A 17,499-nucleotide genomic window follows, 5' to 3' on the forward strand; every position below is an offset into this window, starting at 1 on the left:
TTCTTGCCCCCAGAATTATATTACATAATTTTAAATACATCACATCTACCACGTCCTGAATAAAGAATTATTAGTGTGTGAAATTAGCAGGGTTTTTTTTTCTTGCTGTTTGTTTTTCAACCAGACAAACAAAACTGAACATAAAAAACAAACAAAAAAAAGCTGTCTTCTAAGACCTTTTCCCCTATGTGCACATTTTGACAGTTGTTCAAGGTGACAAGTAATATTTATAATAGTTACTTTTAATAGAAATGATATCAACACTTAAATAAAAAAGAAAAAAACACTGACACTTAAAATGTTTGAGCAACTTTGCTGATTTTGTTAAAAGTTTAAAATGTTCTTATCATTGTCACACAACTTTGGATTTGAGGACCCAAATACAGACTACAGGGGAAAAAAGCCCCAAAAGTCAAAGTCTAAACATGAGGAGCCAAGGAAGAAATGGAATACAAACTTGGGCCCAGCTCCAGAAGACAGGTTCAACAAAGCCTGAGTCTAATCCTTGGTGGAAAACTCTTAGTTTTCAGTTGCAGAAAAGCTGGAAAAATGAAGCCATCATCACTGGATTTCTGATAGCATTCACCATGACAATGAGTAAATGAAGAACAGCGGCTTCATTTTTATGAAGCTATGTGAATGATGCCATTTGGGCGATCGTGGCTCAAGAGTTCGCCTTGTAATCGGAAGGTTGCCGGTTCGAGCCCCGGCTCCGACAGTCTCGGTCGTTGTGTCCTTGTGCAAGACACTTCACCCGTTGCCTACTGGTGGTGGTCAGAGGGCCCGGTGGCGCCAGTGTCCGGCAGCCTCGCCTCTGTCAGTGCGCCCCAGGGTGGCTGTGGCTACAATGTAGCTGCTATCACCAGTGTGTGAATGGGTGGATGACTGGGCTTGTAAAGCGTTTTGGGGTCCTTAGGGACTAGTAAAGCGCTATACAAATACAGGCCATTTACCATTCATCATAAACACCAGGGGAGAAAAATGTAATTGTCATCCAAATTTACCTTTACAGGTAAAGGTGAAACCCGACCAAATTTTACTTTTGATCTTTAAGTTAAAACTATCCAGCTTCACCCTGACAAGGACAAAATGCAGGTCCTAAAGGACAAATATGAAATAATGAGATAAAAAAAATAGATTACTTTGACATGCGATATTATTTAGATTCATTAAAATTCATTTAGTTTATTTTCAATAAAAACAATGGTTCAGACTTTGCACAACATAATTTGATGACTATATTTGAATATATGAAAATATTTCAGCATAAAATCCAGTGACACAGACTGCCTGTATTCAAAAACCTCACTTTGAACTACATTTAGTCTCACATTACAACTTTCAACTAAAATATTCACAAAATCTCCAACTGATAAACAATGACAGGTATTTATTCACCATTGTGACTGATACTACTACTTCTTCTTCTTCTTCTTCTTCTTCTTAAAATGCTGATGAATACACTAATCCATGCTAAATGTTTTAATGTAGAGAAACTAGCAGACAACCTGACAACTGCCTTACTGACCCGAGTCATGGAGATACAGACTTCATATTTTATTTTGCTATATTTTATTCAGCGATCATCATTTGTGCCCTTGCATAGATGACCAATTAGTAAAAAAAATGCTAATTATTAAACACAACCAATATCTAACCAGGGTTTCAGTGCTTGTGAAGGTGCTTGGACATCAGTTACACAAATGAAAAAGCAGGAGTGAAGGAGTCAAAGAGAAACTTTGTTGACCCTGGCACCTGACACAGTTCTTGTGGGGCAGGGATAGCTCAGTAGGTAGAGTGGTGGCCCCATGATCGGAAGGTCGGGGGTTCGACTCCACTGAACGGCTACCCTGAGGTACCCCTGAGCAAGGTACCGTCCCTACACACTGCTCCCCGGGCGCTGCACTGGTGGCTGCCCACTGCTTCACTGGGTGAATGGGTTAAATGCAGAGGAACTATTTCCCTATGGGGACTAACACGCACACTTTACTTTACACAGTTTAAGTTTAAAGTCTCTTTCTAGAACAAAAAAGCCAGAAATTTCTCTCATGTGTCAACAAACTCAGAACTTTCACTAAACTTGCTTTCTGGAACAAAGCCTTGGGAAACACACTGAGACAAAAAGTTGGACTGGACTATATATACAGAGATCACTGATTAGGGATTAGACAAAGGAGGGGAATGAGATGCAGAGGAATGCAAATAACAACAGTTAATCAGAAAACAAAATAATCAGAGAATCAAGGCAGGCTGTCACAAAGCATCTTTAACTCAGGACATAGAAGAAAACGAACCTTCAAGCATTTAAAATCTGGAGAAAAAACCCCGGACAAAACAAAAGAGAGTACCATAGACTTGAATATTAACACTTAATAAGGGAACACAAAGGGACGAACATGGGAACAAAAAGAAAGGAAGGCAGACAGAAACAGAAACACTCGGGCAACTGCTGCTACTGACAGTAACAGACATGAACCAAAACACAAGATAACACAAAAATGAAGAAACAAAGCTCAAGAAAGGGATAAGATATAAGGCAAGTTTAACATAGACAAATTTCTTAGTTTCTTAGTTGTCTTCACTAAACATAAAACCTCAGAGATAATGAACATTTCCACACGGGCAATCGGTTTTCTTTGTTTTCACTAGCCCAGCCTTTCTTCTTCAGGCTCTGCTTGCGCTCACATAGAAGGGACGTTTGATGTATTATTTGACTCTTCTTCTGCACAATGTTGACCAGTTGAATCTCTCTCACCCCCCCCCCCCCCCCCCCCCCCAAACTCCAAGGCAGATGCATTATTGGAGGAATGTGTGACAGAGCTCTCTAAAAGAAAAGAAAAATATAGCAGTAAAAGGGGAGATTGCCATTGCAGATTGGACAAGAGATTAATGCTGCAGATCAAAAGAAGCATGCAGAGAAGTTAGAAAAAATGTATATGTTAACTCAAGATAATATGCAATATTTATTTTATTGTGTGTGTTCTTACTTAATTCTGACATGACAGCAGCAGTACATGAATTCTCACTGTGTCATATACTAATAAACAGGAGGTTGAAATCACTTACGCTTGTTGTCAGATTCTTCTCAAATTAATCTTACTGATTGGTGATAAACAGTCTACATGTTATGTGTTTAGCATGTGTTACCATGGTAACACCGTAAAAAGACAGCCATATTTGTTGTTCTGGCTGTTAGCTTCATAGTATGCCTCTCCAGGCCCGGTAATACAGAGCAACTCCAACACACCCAGGATATCTTTCCACCGTCTGGTTTCACTTACCCTGACAGCAGCAGTTGGGTTCAGGATCATAAGCAGGTTATTATCACCTTGATAAATCTATCATGGGATTCCAAATCTAGCAATCAGTACACTTAAAAAAGTGTTAAAAAAGTGGTGCTGACTTTACAAAGAAACTATAGTACTGTGGAAAAGTCTTGAGCCAACCTTCACTTCTTTACATTTTGTTTAAAAAAATGAGATTCTAACAATTCTAACAAAGTCAGCATTTGGTACGACCACTTTTATTCTTCAGCTCAGACTGAATTCTCTTAGTAAGTCATTCTTGTCATTTCGTTAAGTAGTCCTCAGGAACAGTTCTCAGGGCTTCTTGAATGACATTCGAAGCTCTTCTTTGTTGGGTGTTTTTTTTTCCATTCTCTGTTAAGACGATCCCACACTGCTTCCATAATGTTGAGGTCTTGGTCTGTCCAGGTGTGCTTTTACCACATTGGCAGTATGTTTGGGATAACTGTCGCCGTTTCCAATCAATTAATTTCTGGATCTGGCATCATGAATCAAAAGCTGATGGTACGTTGGAACATTTTTGTATTCATAATTTCATCAGTATCCCCAACACCACTGGCTAAAATCCAGCAGCAAACCATTCCAGAGCCATTGTGTTTTACAGGTAGACACTCACTGTTATACCTCTCTCCTGACCTCTGTAGATATTGATGATGGTTTAAACCAGATATTTGAAATTTGGATTCATCACTCCGTAAGTCCTCTTGGCACTGATTTTCAGTCAACATCAGCCTTTTCTCCCTGTTTCCCTTCATTAATAATAGCTATTTGACAGCCACTTTCCCACTGAGACCATTTTGGGGGACATTTTTCTCTGTTATTGGGTAGTGCAGCAGTGATAAATAAACAAGAAGGAAGGGGAGACATGCAGTGAAGTGCCACTGGTCAGACTTGAACATTTGCCTTATGGAATATGGTCGCCTGCTCACCCAGTGAGCTAAACTGGCTTTTTTCTTTCTTACTTTCTTTTTTTTTTTGTCTGGTCATAGCTGAATTTTTTCCTTTCTTAGGGGCATCACTCTCATACATGGTTTTTCAACAGTTTATTTTTTTAGGCTTGCCACTTCTTCTTTTGTCATCCACTGTACAGTTTCTTCCTATCTTTTAGACCCACACTACATGCCGTTCTGTGTATGTACTGTATGGGGTAGGTACAAAATTGGCTAGGTACAAGGAGTGGACTGTAAACAAGACATCAATCAGCCAATGTCCAGAGAACAACTTTGAAAGACCTTTAGAAAGATTGGAGAACTATTGCTCACACCACTTAAAAAAAAAAAAGTCTGGCTTCTTGGATGCAAAATAAAGATATAATAAGGAAAAGATGGCGGGTTCAAGGCTTTTCTACAGTACTGCATACTACGGGGAAAGTATGAAGAAGTTAAACACAGGGGTTTTAAGAATTTTCACCAGTGGGCCTGAAAAAGATGGACCATATTAATAAAGTTTAACTTTAACCAGGAAGGAAAGTCAACAAAGATTCTGCATGGTTATATTTGAGATTTTGCATATTAGTCTATTTATATTGGCGTAATATATTATGCTTATTATGTGAACACAACTATGTTTAGAACTCCTTGTCAAAGACCAGTTTCCCCATGGGACAAAAAAGTTTATTTTTAGCTTATCTTAAAGTTCCCTCACTGTATCTGTATATTTACTACTAAGATATGTTCCAGGCAGGACCTTTTTCTTTTTTAAAGTAGCCTGTTGGGTAATATATTAAGCAAAAAGCCCGGCATACTTGACTCCAGACAATTCACCAGTCTAATGGGAGCTGAACCATTAAATTGCCTGTTAATTGGAATTTCAGCACTAACATTTAAGTATATATAATGTATTTAATATACCATGGCACAAAGAAAAAAACTGCCCGTGGCTTTCCTCAGTGTATCTGAAGTGTCAGATTACTGTGTAGGTTCTGGCTTTCAGAAGGCTTTACGGTCACAGTATACCTATATTGCGTATTTAATGCAGAAGTACAAATCTCTTGTTAGCATTTATTAGAGGTAGTCCTACTCCACTTGGAAGCTGTGACTCTTTTGTGTCACATAAAGCCATAAAAATACATGCACACATATTACCATTTGCATTAATGTGCAGCATGTTTTTGCCATCCCGCAAATTAAATTCCTATTTTGCAGCAATAGTTTGGGAACCAGTGGTGTGGTATTTATAATGCACTTCTATGTTTTATCATATTTAAAGAACTGTTCTCTTCCTTTATCTATCTTCCCTCTGCCCAGCTTTTCAGCTCCTGCGGTATTAAAGATACGCTGCTGTAAAAGAAGTCATCTGTAATCCTACATGTGCTGTATGGCCCCTCTAAAGAAGGCTCATCAAGGTGAAACTCTTGTATGATTTTTTTAGACACTAAAAGCATGATAGCAGGTTTTTTGGGATGAGAGGGAAAAGCACACACTGTGCATCCAGGTGTGTGATATTTAGCAGCAGCAATCGCCTCAGGAGCAGAACCGTCAAACAAGTGAGCGCACTGTAATGAAAGACTAGCCACTTCCCTGGAGAATGTGAATAATGTGAATAGGAATAAATGACATACAGTACTTTGCATGAAAATACACACACACACACACGCACACACACTTTTTCTGCCCTTAGAACCTGTCACCAGTGGGTAAGGTGCTCCGCATGCGCACACACAGGCAAGCACGCACACTGAATACATCCATGCCTGAAGACACAACAAGAAATAATAATTGTGAGTCAGCCTCACATATGCATACAGACACACACATACAGTATATACACAGACACCGCCAATAGCCAATCTGCTTTTTCCATAGGAACACATTTTGTTGTTACGGGAGACATTATTTCAAATTAACCACACATTTTATTCTCATTGAGTGGATATTTTACACACCTTTGATTCAATAATACAGACCCACAGATTCTTCCTCAGCTCCATCTGCCCTGCTCCTCTTCCTCAGTCCTTCTCTGACAGGTCTCTATATTTGCAGGTGAGCCCGAGGAGATGATAGCAGTGTGTTTTTGTGTGCGTGGGTGTTTTGGGGACTTGCTCTGCATGATTATGTATGATAACATACGCATGCTGAAGTATCCATTCAACTCAGGTTAACTCGTCTCCTCAACACTAATTACAGATGTTAATCTAATCTGCGGCCGATGAGTTAAATGAGGCTTTTTATGGCGAGGCATGAGATGAAGTGTGGCTCAGTGATGTACGTGTGATAGGAACACACAACCTAAACCTTTTAAGAATTTACTATCTCAAAAAAAAGCAGTTGTCTGTTTTACTCCAACTAATGGCTGCAGCTATATGAGAGTCAAACAGCAAATATGAATTTCTGCACTTTTTGTCTCTTTTCTATGCCATTTGCAGCATAGATTATCTCTTCTAAAATTAAAAAAATGCTGTCACTGGTTTGCAAAATCTTGTTCACTGTCACTGGCATTAGCTTGCTTTATAACTAATGCATTTAGAGTAGATAAATGCACGCCCATCTAAAGCCTTATTATCCACACAGCTATAACTGTGTGATGATAGCATTATAAGATAAAATACGTTTATTTTAAGATGTTTAAATGCAGGGTTTTTATGGTTGAATTCTGCTAAAAGAAGATATATGAAAAGAAACGAGCAGCAACAAAATGCAGATCTAAGGAGCACATTCAGAGAATATGTGGTATTAGCCTGTCTCCCCTAAAGCCTTTCCACAGAGCAGAAAGCTTTTCTATTGTCTGCCACCGTGTTGCCTCTGACATGCAGCAGAGCTTTATCACATGTGCAAAGATTCCTGTTTACATACAGCAATTGAAGAGGCAAAATGGGAACCTGTTGATCTACAGATAAATGTTCCACCACTGAGCTGTACTCCCTCATGATTTGTACGTGCTTTATCTGTGAATTCAGCTCTGTTTGATAATGAATTGTATCCACAAAGCCCGAGTCAAGGAGGCAGCCTCTCTCTGAACTGCAAATATTTAACAGCCCAAATGTGTTTGTTCACTCGTGAGTCTCTGCATGTTTGTGTATGATAATGAACCTGCGCTTGTAGCATCCATCCTCCCTCTATTAATTAATTTGCTCCATGGCACAGATAAAAATCAACAATAGTTTATTATTTCCCAGGATTTTTGCTTTTTATCGTGGAGGAAAAAAGGCTTTTAAACATTTCCACACATAAGATGAAGATACATGAACCTTACAGAGAACTCATATACAACATGCTCTATAATAGCCAATAAAAGGATCAGAAGTCACCTGAATATGAATGTAATTTATATAATGATCTTTAAAAGAATACCTGACACTATTATTTTTTTTAGCTTGAGAGATACAGTATGAACAATAATTAATTTATTTCTTTTTTTGGACATGGGCATTCTGTACTCTGGATTATATAGCAGGCTGGTCAGTTCATTAGTGTTTAATGCTATTTAGAGTGTGCATTCATTTATGGCATGCTTTCTTAGGCTCCAGTAGTTGCCTGGAAAAAATACATACAAAGACAAATCTGAGTGCCCCCTGTGTTTACTTTATATGCCCATAAGTCCATGAGCGCTGCTTACGGTAGACTGAGGTTCATTTAATATTACCTCCTGTAGAGAGGCTGGAATGCCCTGAATGCAACAAGCAGGGGAAATTATTGTCGCAGAGCGAGAACTACTGGCATTGTTATACAGGACAGGAGATTGTATAACAACTCAGCCACAGGTGCCAAACTGGATCCTATCAACTTCTTAAAATCTGCAGTTTTCTGTTCTAATTTCATTTATTCACTGGAAGGGTTTTTCACAGAGGAAATAGATTTTGCAGATGATCAAATTAAACAGATGACTATAATGATCAAGCATTTTCAGACAAAACTGATGAAGCCCAGCTGAGTGACCCCACCCCCTTTTTTAAACTTGTGTTTAAACATTCATGCGTGATAATGTCACATTATGTGTGATAATGTCATAGTTAGAAAAGGGCATTTTGATCCATAGTCTGACGCTTTATCTTTCTGCTGTTCCTCCTTGTTCTTCTAATTTAGGGTTCACTTATAGTTCAATCCATGAATAATGTAGAAAATTAAATTTCCCTTTGCTCTCTCTGATGTATTTAATGTTTCTATAGTGGTGGCTGCCTATGTATCCAGCTCATTTCCTACAAATCTAAAAAAAGAGTACTTCCTATGATAAGGGTGATTTCAGAAAGGCATGAAATGATTTTTCGCTACAAAGGCAGCATTGATTGACTGGTGATAAAGATTCTTAAAGGAACACTGCAGCCTCTATAAGCACCCATGATTTTAATTAATATAGGATTTTTTTTTAAATACAAATGATCTGTTCTGCTAGTCATAACTCTAACCCTTTGCACTGCAGATGTGCCATACAGTATATGCATTGCCAAACTTCATTACAATAACATATGCTACGTCATCATTTACTTTGCAGCTTTCGGATCGTGTGATGTTGTTACCATTTTTTCATACTACCACTGTAGTGCAAAAAGGGGGCACCCAGATTTGAACTGGGGACCTCTTGATCTGCAGTCAATTGCTCTACCACTGAGCTATACCCCCTTGGTGTTAGCCCAGGAAATGACCTGTATATAAAGGCAAATGTAGATCAAACAAATGACGGGTTTTTACATGTTCTTCATTTGTAAACAAATAAAAGTTGTTTACATCCATGTAATGAACCCACTGACCTGCTGTACTTCCTGATTGGTTCAGTGGGATGGTTGCATCCACTTAAACTTTGGTTGTGAATATATAAAACCTATTAATCCCTGTGAAGGGAGACGAAAGTGGTAGCTAAAGTTAAACTGGAGCAGTATAAACTACTCAGACCACAAGAATGTCTCTTGCTCCCTGATTAATGTTAATCAGGTGAAGAAACTCTGCAATAGCACTAGAATGGACACAGAAGGCAGCAAGTAACCCAATAAGAAGAGGGGCTGGTTTGGTATTTATCGTAGAAATAGATTGCAGCTGAAGTGAAGTGTAGAGTCACTGGAGATGCCGAGATTTGAACAGCAAACCATTAAATTTAAAGGGAAATATTTTGTTTAATACCACCTTCTGCACAAGACATGCAAACATGCTTTCTGATACAAACTGCTAAGCCAACCCAAACATTAAAAAATGATACTTGCTTCTGAGTTTCTTTCTACATGCTGGCCCCATTAGATACATGGCCTTTAAAAGTAAAATGAAATATATATAAGATATCAAAGATTAAATATCTTTAAGTATCCCTATCTTTTCACAATTTTCCTTACCTACACGTGAGACTAATGTAGTAAAACAGAGAAAATAAGATCCCGCCACATTTATTGACAATGCATAAGATTAGAATTTAGGGAATTTTAAGGTTCTCCGTTTGCATTTTATTCTAAAAATCTAAACATGAATTAGAAACTCAAAGAAACTCGATCACTGAAGCACACACAAGCAGTCAGACCAGCCTCTCCTCTTTTTATTAGAACGTCAGAAAAAAAATGACAATTTATTCCTTGTTTGGTATTTTTTGTTTGTTTGTTTACATAAATAAAAACATTTCCACTACTAATTGATGTGGAAACGGCATTAACGTGAAAAAAAAAATAACTAAAATGAAATGTCAAACTTTCAAAATTTCTTTGAGGATGATCTCCTTAAATGTTTCCCTCTTGTTTAAACATCTGTGTGTCAGTGTATCATCTCAAATTTATGTTTGTTGATTCATATGTTTACAGCAACAGCCTGCCTCCACTCTGTGAGGTGTTCAACCCACCATTGAAGAGCTTAATTTGACGGCTGGCATTTGAAAAATTGTGGTACTTTAATTTGGTAAAATTACGACAGTCTTGAGAAAGTTTACCATCAGGAAGTCATCGATCAAATTTAACTTTCTTGTTTAAACTTGGAAATTCCACACTGCATATGCAAATGGGTCCAAAACACTCCACACATCTTGTACAATTTTTTCATAAAGCTAAACTTTTTGATGAAACCCATATTTTAAGATGACTCGGCTGTCTTGGGCTTCATGCATATTAATAGCTACTCATCAGTAGTGTTGTCGAATTTCCCAGAGGAACCCACCCGAGGGATTAATAAAGTTCTATCTTATCTTATCTTATCTTATCTCATCATTCTACGGCTCTGAAAGAGAGTTCTTTAATGGCCCGGGTGGAAGTATGTTGCAAAAATACAGACAAGAAGCCAAATGACAACTTTGTCGCTTAAGCCTCTTCTTTAAGTGCTTCACTGTTTACATGGACGATACACAGTAAAATGAGCCAAATTAGTTTGGTTTATGCAAGCCGAGTGAGGGATTATGGGTGTTAAGCGGTCCCAATCTCCTCAATCCATCTATGAGCAGCCTGTGTTATGACGTGCTCATATATACACATTTTCTGAAGGCTGCTCATATGCGCTCAGAATATAAAATGCACACAGAAGACTTAGAAGAACCCAGTGTTGATGACTTGCCTCAAATGCTAAGCAGTGAAACTGTTGATTGTTTGCTTTGGTGCTGTATGGAAAATGAAAGGCTTTTCCTTTGCAGTATGACAAGATCTGCATGTTATCTAGCAGCACGCATGACTACTGCATATATATGCAAGCATATGCATGTGTGACACAGATGTTTGCAGTTCAAAAAAAAGGCATGTTATTATGGATGGTTTTTGCACATGCTATTGGTGTTAACAAATTCTGGTTTCTAGTTTACTCTTATTTGAGTAATTGTATAGTGTGCTTCACATAGGGTGCAAATGGAATTGCATTAAGGATCTCTTGATTTGATTTGTGTACTCACCTTACAGTATAATGTGTCATGCTGAGAGACGTTGTTGTCAATGTGGTGCTATTTAAGTAAATACTGAAATTAAAACGAAAAACTGTGGACAAGGGAAGCAGTTAAAGACAGTCAAAGTTTGTGGCCTTCACAGAGGGCAACCAGAGTTGAACTGGGGACATGTTGAGCTGCAGTCATATGCTGTAACCCACAGCTAAACCCCTCTGCGTGGCAAACTAGCACTGACAGTAACATGGAGTATGTCCATTTCATGTCAGCAGGGAAAAGAATGAAACCATCTCTCCCCCTCAATGTCTGTGTAATCACACAAACACAGATGGTCTTTCACAGAATGACTTACTGTGTATTACTTGAATGCTAAAGTTTGTCACATAGTCTGATTAGAAGTAGCTGTAAATCACGATAAGCGTGCTTAAAAACCTATCACAAATTTGACTTAGCTCCAGTTAAGGACTTGGGTGTTCATTCCCATCATTACTCTGAACTTCAGCATCAGCACCATCATTAAAAACAACTCAAATGAATTGACATCAAAGGAAAGAATGTTCCCAGAGTTACTGCCAACATTAAAAAAGACTCACACATAGGAAGGAAACTTGGCAAAAAAACATTTTTAACCAAAGCTGTGGCTTTTGAGCGACATGATATGAATTTAAAGAAGAATTATACTCTGTGCTTTCTCAGCGTATGATCTGTGAAATTCGGCGATAGGAATTGGTCCGCTCAAAGGAGAGCGATAAGAAAAGAGGCTGCGATAGCGTGCAGTCCTAATTTGAGCAACCACCACTGGTGAGTGGATTTAGACAATATCAGACGAACATCTTTTATTGTTCGTAGCGTGCATGATTATGACTCATGAGGAAGCGAGGGGAGGGGAAAGAGGGAAGGAGTGAGGAGGGCATGTGGACGCTGGAAGAGATGGAGGATTATGATTGAGTCTTCATGCTTCTGAAAGCACCAACTAAAGTCCATAAACGTTGGCGATAAACGAAGACAAAAGGGGGTCCTAACTGGTGCTAGCAACATATAGTGAATATAAAAAATAGTTTAGTGTGCGTCTACATTAGTTGTCCATGTCTATGGGTTAGTTTATGCTGGGGGAAAAAAATCGAACAAACAAAAACCCCACAAAGAAACAAAAGAACAAGTTCATGTAAAATTATTGTTTTGATTGTTGCCTTTATTTTTATTTTTTTATTGATTATATTCATAGTTTAGTAAGTGTTATGTTTTCTTCTCTTTTCTTCTGTCCTGGTGAAATCTGCAGCATTTAACATTCAGTTTTTATGGTGCTTTATAAACAGAGCGTTACTTCTGTTTTCGTCTTTTTCGTCTTCTCCTTCTTCTTCTAAATATAGAGCAAATGAAGCATGTTATAAGTCTGTAGAAGAGGGAATTAGTGTAAGTGTGAGACATGCTTACCTCTTTTGCCTCTCCTTTGCCTTTGTTCTGAAAGGTCACATAGAATAAACATGTAAAGCCTGTTTTAGTAGCTGTAGCAGCAAGTAGTACTTATGGCTTAAGGGTATAGTCAGTACTGTCACAGTTACTAATTATATGAGATTGGACATCCAAACCAGGCAGCACGGTGGCACGGTGGTTAGCACTGTTGCCGCACAGCAAGAAGGTCCTGAGTTCAATTCCAACATCAGGCCGGGGTCTTTCTGTGTGGAGTTTGTATGTTCTCCCCGTGTTTGCGTGGGTTCTCTCCGGGTACTCCGGCTTCCTCCCACAGTCCAAAGACATGCAGCTTGTGGGGATAGGTTAATTGGATAATCCAAATTGCCACTAGGTGTGAATGTGCGAGTGAATGTGAGTGCGAATGGTTGTCTGTCCCTATGTGTTAGCCCTGCGACAGACTGGCGACCTGTCCAGGGTGTACCCTGCCTCTCGCCCAATGACAGCTGGGATAGGCTTCAGCGTCCCCCGCGACCCTGAAAAGGACAAGCGGAAGCGAATGGATGGACATCCAAACCTCCCATGTCATGAACAGCTGACAGTGAACTGGCTAAACAACAACAGCTGGTTAAGCTGTTTTGCATTATTGTACTAACCAAAATAAAAATTTCCCCCTGATAAAGAGTTTAATTACATCCTCACAACGTATGAGACTTTATTTACCATGTGTCCGAGTGCAACAATGTTAGACCCACTTCAAAGAAAGTTTGAATAACAACAACTAACAGCAGCTAACTCCAGATGCTAACAGCAGTGGCAAAAGCAGTAGCGCTTATTGACATTGACAAGTTCAGGATATCTTCAACAGCTCATCTCAGTATCGCTGTCATCACATAGAAGTTAGCTTCACTAACTCTTCCACTTGTATTAGTGTCCTTTTACAAAGTTTTACTGCCTCTTCCTGATTAAGTAGACATGGATTCATATTGACAGCTGAATTAAACGGTGGATTGACATCCGCTGTAGCTTGGATTATGCACTTGAATTGGGAGGGTTAAGAAAAAAGAATTCAGTTGACAGCAGTGAGGTTTCACATACTGTAACCTTCAATATAGAGATTAAATATCCTGTAGATATACAAACACATTAGTCATTTCAACATTCAGCTTTGTTTTTCTCAGTTCAGTTAAAGCAGACAGCACAACTTGTGGCCCTTAAACAATGCTGCAAAAGCACAAAGAGCTCTAATTACAAACCTACCTTTAGATTTGCTGAAATCCTCCTCATGTCCTGCTTCTCTCCAGTGGCTAGAGGTCTCACAAAATCAGTGAGTTGAGAATTATTTACCTCCAAAAGCCCTCCTATGTTTTGACTGTCTGTCAGTCCTAGACCTCCCCCCCTCCTTTACCCCTCCAAGGGGTATTAACCCCCCCCCACCACCACCACCACCTCTTCCTCATCATCACCACACATACAAACACACCCCCACCCCCAACCATGACCCAGTTTGGAGGGGATGAGGGGGGTAAGTGAGGACCATTGTGTGAGTACCACAGGGAGAGAGGCAAGATGCTCTGCCTCTCTCATTCCTCTCCCTTTCAGGAAGGACTCACACTTGGTTAAGCACACACACTGAGACTCTTCATAAGAGAACGTCCAGAAAGCCGAGTGTTTTGTTGTGAGGTTTTTGTTGTCGAAATGCCGCTTTTGATTTTAGGTTAGGTTTGTTTGATGTCAGGCGAGGTTAAGAGCCTGTAAAGGAGACTATAAGTGAGACGAGGAGATAGAGATGAGCGGGCCTCATGTTGAGAGACAAAGGACACAGTACCTGGCATCCGGGAGAGAAGGAGTAGAGTGAGTATGCTGCTTCATCACTTTACTTTGCTCCTTGTGTTGTTTTTTATAAAATTTCCAAGTATTTTTTTAATCTGAAACGATGTCAGGTTGCCTGACCAAAGATCCAGTATTTCCAAAACGAGACAGCAGATGAATGACTTCCTGAACTTGTTTGTAATCTTCTGGAGAACTTACATTACTATTTCTAACAGCGTAAGGCACAGATGCACGTGGAGAGGCTGCTCCTGCCTCAGAGATTCTTCCTGTAACATATGGAACTAGTTTTCCGTTGTGTTCCTTCCCTTTGGAAACTATTAATGAGGGATTTTTTCTTTTTTTTGCCACAAACGCAGAGAGGCATGCTTCTTGAAAACCCGCCTCTTATATGTAAAATGAAAAGGACTTAATTTAAGCAACGAGCTCCTCATTTTGAGATCTCCTTATAGGCCGGGGTCCATGACCATTTTCCTTTTTTTAAAAACTGTCAGCAGTTTCTGTTTTTATCTCTCACTACTGAGATTGATTTGAATTCCTTTATCTTTTCTGCTGCACGTTTTATGAACCAGAGGCCCAAATCGGGGTGCAGTGCCTACTTAACTCTTTGGAATTCATAGTTTATTTGTGTTTCATGGCCGCCCACATTGATCACTCTGCAAGTAAGTTTGATGTCTGTTTGTATGTGTGTGTCTGTGTAGAAACATGAACCATAGAATCTGAAAATAGATGTTAATTATAGTGTTCAAAACCATTTGTCATTGAACCTAATGCTAAGTCACTCTTGATGTGCATGATTTTAATCACTTGAGATAATTTTTTAAACAGAGTTACTGCTCAGGAAAAACAGAAGATAGTCAGAAAATGTTGGTAAGAATTTCCTTTTTAGCTATGCTGGATTTTTGGATGATTTGAAACACAGTACAGAAAATCCCTTTTCTACTTAATCCACACATTTGCCAGCTGTCAGTCCTCTACTGAAGCTGTAGACATTAAGATTTATTGTAATTATTATATCATGATATAGTTGTTATCTTTTAGTCAAACTGCAGATTCACAAAGCAGAAGCAGAAGCTAATGACCTTGTTGTGACTTAAATTTGGTGGTTTTATGTTCGGGTCTTATTGCTACAAAACAGCCATGATTAAACCCAAATATGACGATCCAGGGGGTTATCATGGACAGATGTCTGGCCAGCTACTGCGTGAGCAGATTAGTTTGATCTGTGCCGTCTGCGTAGGACAAGTTGGGACTGTGAAGGGCAACGGTGAAGCCTGAAGATGCCACTGGCAGAACAGAGGGAGAGGGCACTACGGTGCTGACCCCCACACAAGGACAGGCAGAGGAGTTCTGACTCTAGAAGATGCTCTTGGTTTTTCCTCTGATAACTCTGAGGCTTCCTTTTTAATGTTAACAGAACAATCAGCATTTATGGTGAATTGTGGAATAAGACATGTCACTCTCTTGGTATGATATAAAATGCAATAGCAGAAAAGACTAATGACAGGCTACAACACATACACAACTGACTTCACTGTGCCTGAATTCCCATTGCAACGCAAATTAATTATTAGCTGCAGTGTTCATTCTTTGGAAAGAAATATGTCTTTTTTGTGATTAAGCTTTCCAAGGACAGCATATTAAATTTCTGAACACACTACAGCATTTAGAGCACGGGCAGCTTGGAACTCAAGCACTGGAACTCCGCTGATTAAATTCCTGTTAATATAAAAATTGAAAATGTGACTTTATGACAAGCAAGCAGTGCAATTAACTCTTCTCCCAGTGGAATAGTTCTTTTTCTCTTGCTGGTTTGCCTGCCTGTCAGCCACGATATTCTGCTTTAGCAATAATTGCTGAATGTTTATTTTCACTATATGACTTTGTAGATGTGATTTTTATTTGGTGAAAGAAGATAACCCATCAGCTCAACTCTATAAGTACTAAGTACTAGTATTGTACTTGTCTTGTTGGATTTAGTAAGTACTAAATGCAACAAAACCTTGACACGGGGCATTGTTGAAGACAAGTAATATAAATAAAATATAAATAAAATACAGAGGACAAAAAGGGAAGCAGACATAAAGTTTAGGTAGCATTGTTTTCACAACACGTTGCTCACCTAAAACTGCTGCAAAAACAAAATATAATACAGGTTGAAATTATTTAACCTTTTACATTAACATGCTGTGATTGTCAATGTGATAACGCTTCTGGTTAGATACTGAAAAGAAAGAGAAACTTTGTCTGCCACTAACATCTACAGATAGGTCCCAGAAGGCAGTAAAAGTTCAAATGAGGAGTGTTTTAAAGGCAGCAGTCCAACAGCAGATCAGCAGGATCAGGAGCCAAATCAGCGTCGACTGAATAAAACGCTGACAGTGATATTTTTTTTCTTTACAATCACTTTAAAAACACTAAGAGAGATCTAATTGATGATTAGCAGACTAAGAAAATTAATTCCCTGTGGGAAAACAGTCTGTACTTTAATGGCTGTGGACTGACTGATCAATGACCACTACTGTAATTGTACAGGTTTGCTGGTCTGTGAATGAGTACAGTCGGAGTAAAGTGCAATATGTTAATTATGGAAAATGTTCCCAAAAAAATCAATGCAATCGCAATATGCATTTCTAAATATGGTGACCAGTAATAGAGTCATGCATTTATACAAACAGAAACAAATGTATAAATATACGCATTAGTGTGCTTCACTTGATTAAAGTTCAACCAAACGCTAATAAATCTATTAGCTTTACATGCGATCATTAGAGGTTTTTCTTTTCTCTGTTTTACAGTACATTTATTATTCAAACTGCCCTGAAACGTAGCAAAAAACCATTAGACATTCAGTCCTTCTTGTCAGGGTAGTACATAAAGTATAAAATAAACCTATGCAAAACATGATATATATGTAATTTAAGTACAGCGTTCAATATTTAAATGCACAACTTGCTCCAAAAATACTCCAAGTTAGTGTGTGCCAAGTCACAGGCAGGAAACTGAGGGGGCCTTTGAACTTGTAAGTGTGTCTGCTTGTCTGTTGGTCTACATACTATATCTGGATATGAGTCTCTGTGGATCCTGCAGGAGAAGAGTTAGTGACTGAGGGGATCCCTGCGGTGACGCTCACTGTAACTGTCTGTTTGATTCAGTACGTAAGGGCTGTGATGTGGAGTTTTCAACC

General features: G+C 38.9%; 1 protein-coding gene and 1 non-coding gene across 7 annotated transcripts in view; one reads left to right on the top strand and one right to left on the bottom strand.

The window, feature by feature from the left end:
• gjc1 (gap junction protein gamma 1) overlaps positions 1-17,499 on the top strand; it is a 44,587-nt gene that overhangs the window by 20,821 nt on the left and 6,267 nt on the right. The window contains exons 1-2 of one of the 6 annotated variants that reach the window (XM_076883371.1): positions 3,230-3,317; positions 5,552-5,649. The exons of 2 other annotated variants lie outside the window; for them this stretch is intronic. The gene's annotated coding sequence lies outside the window, so the exon portion shown is untranslated. Of the gene's footprint in view, positions 1-3,229; positions 3,318-5,551; positions 5,650-14,055; positions 14,337-14,754; positions 14,975-17,499 lie in introns of those variants that run through there. 3 more of the 6 variants (XM_076883370.1, XM_004552349.2, XM_076883372.1) reach the window with 3 other exon arrangements.
• Positions 8,789-8,860, bottom strand: trnac-gca (transfer RNA cysteine (anticodon GCA)). The gene has a single exon. It is a non-coding gene; the product is annotated as a tRNA-Cys (tRNA).

The sequence above is a fragment of the Maylandia zebra genome, linkage group LG4 (genome assembly GCF_041146795.1).
Source record: "Maylandia zebra isolate NMK-2024a linkage group LG4, Mzebra_GT3a, whole genome shotgun sequence".
NCBI lineage: Eukaryota > Metazoa > Chordata > Actinopteri > Cichliformes > Cichlidae > Maylandia > Maylandia zebra.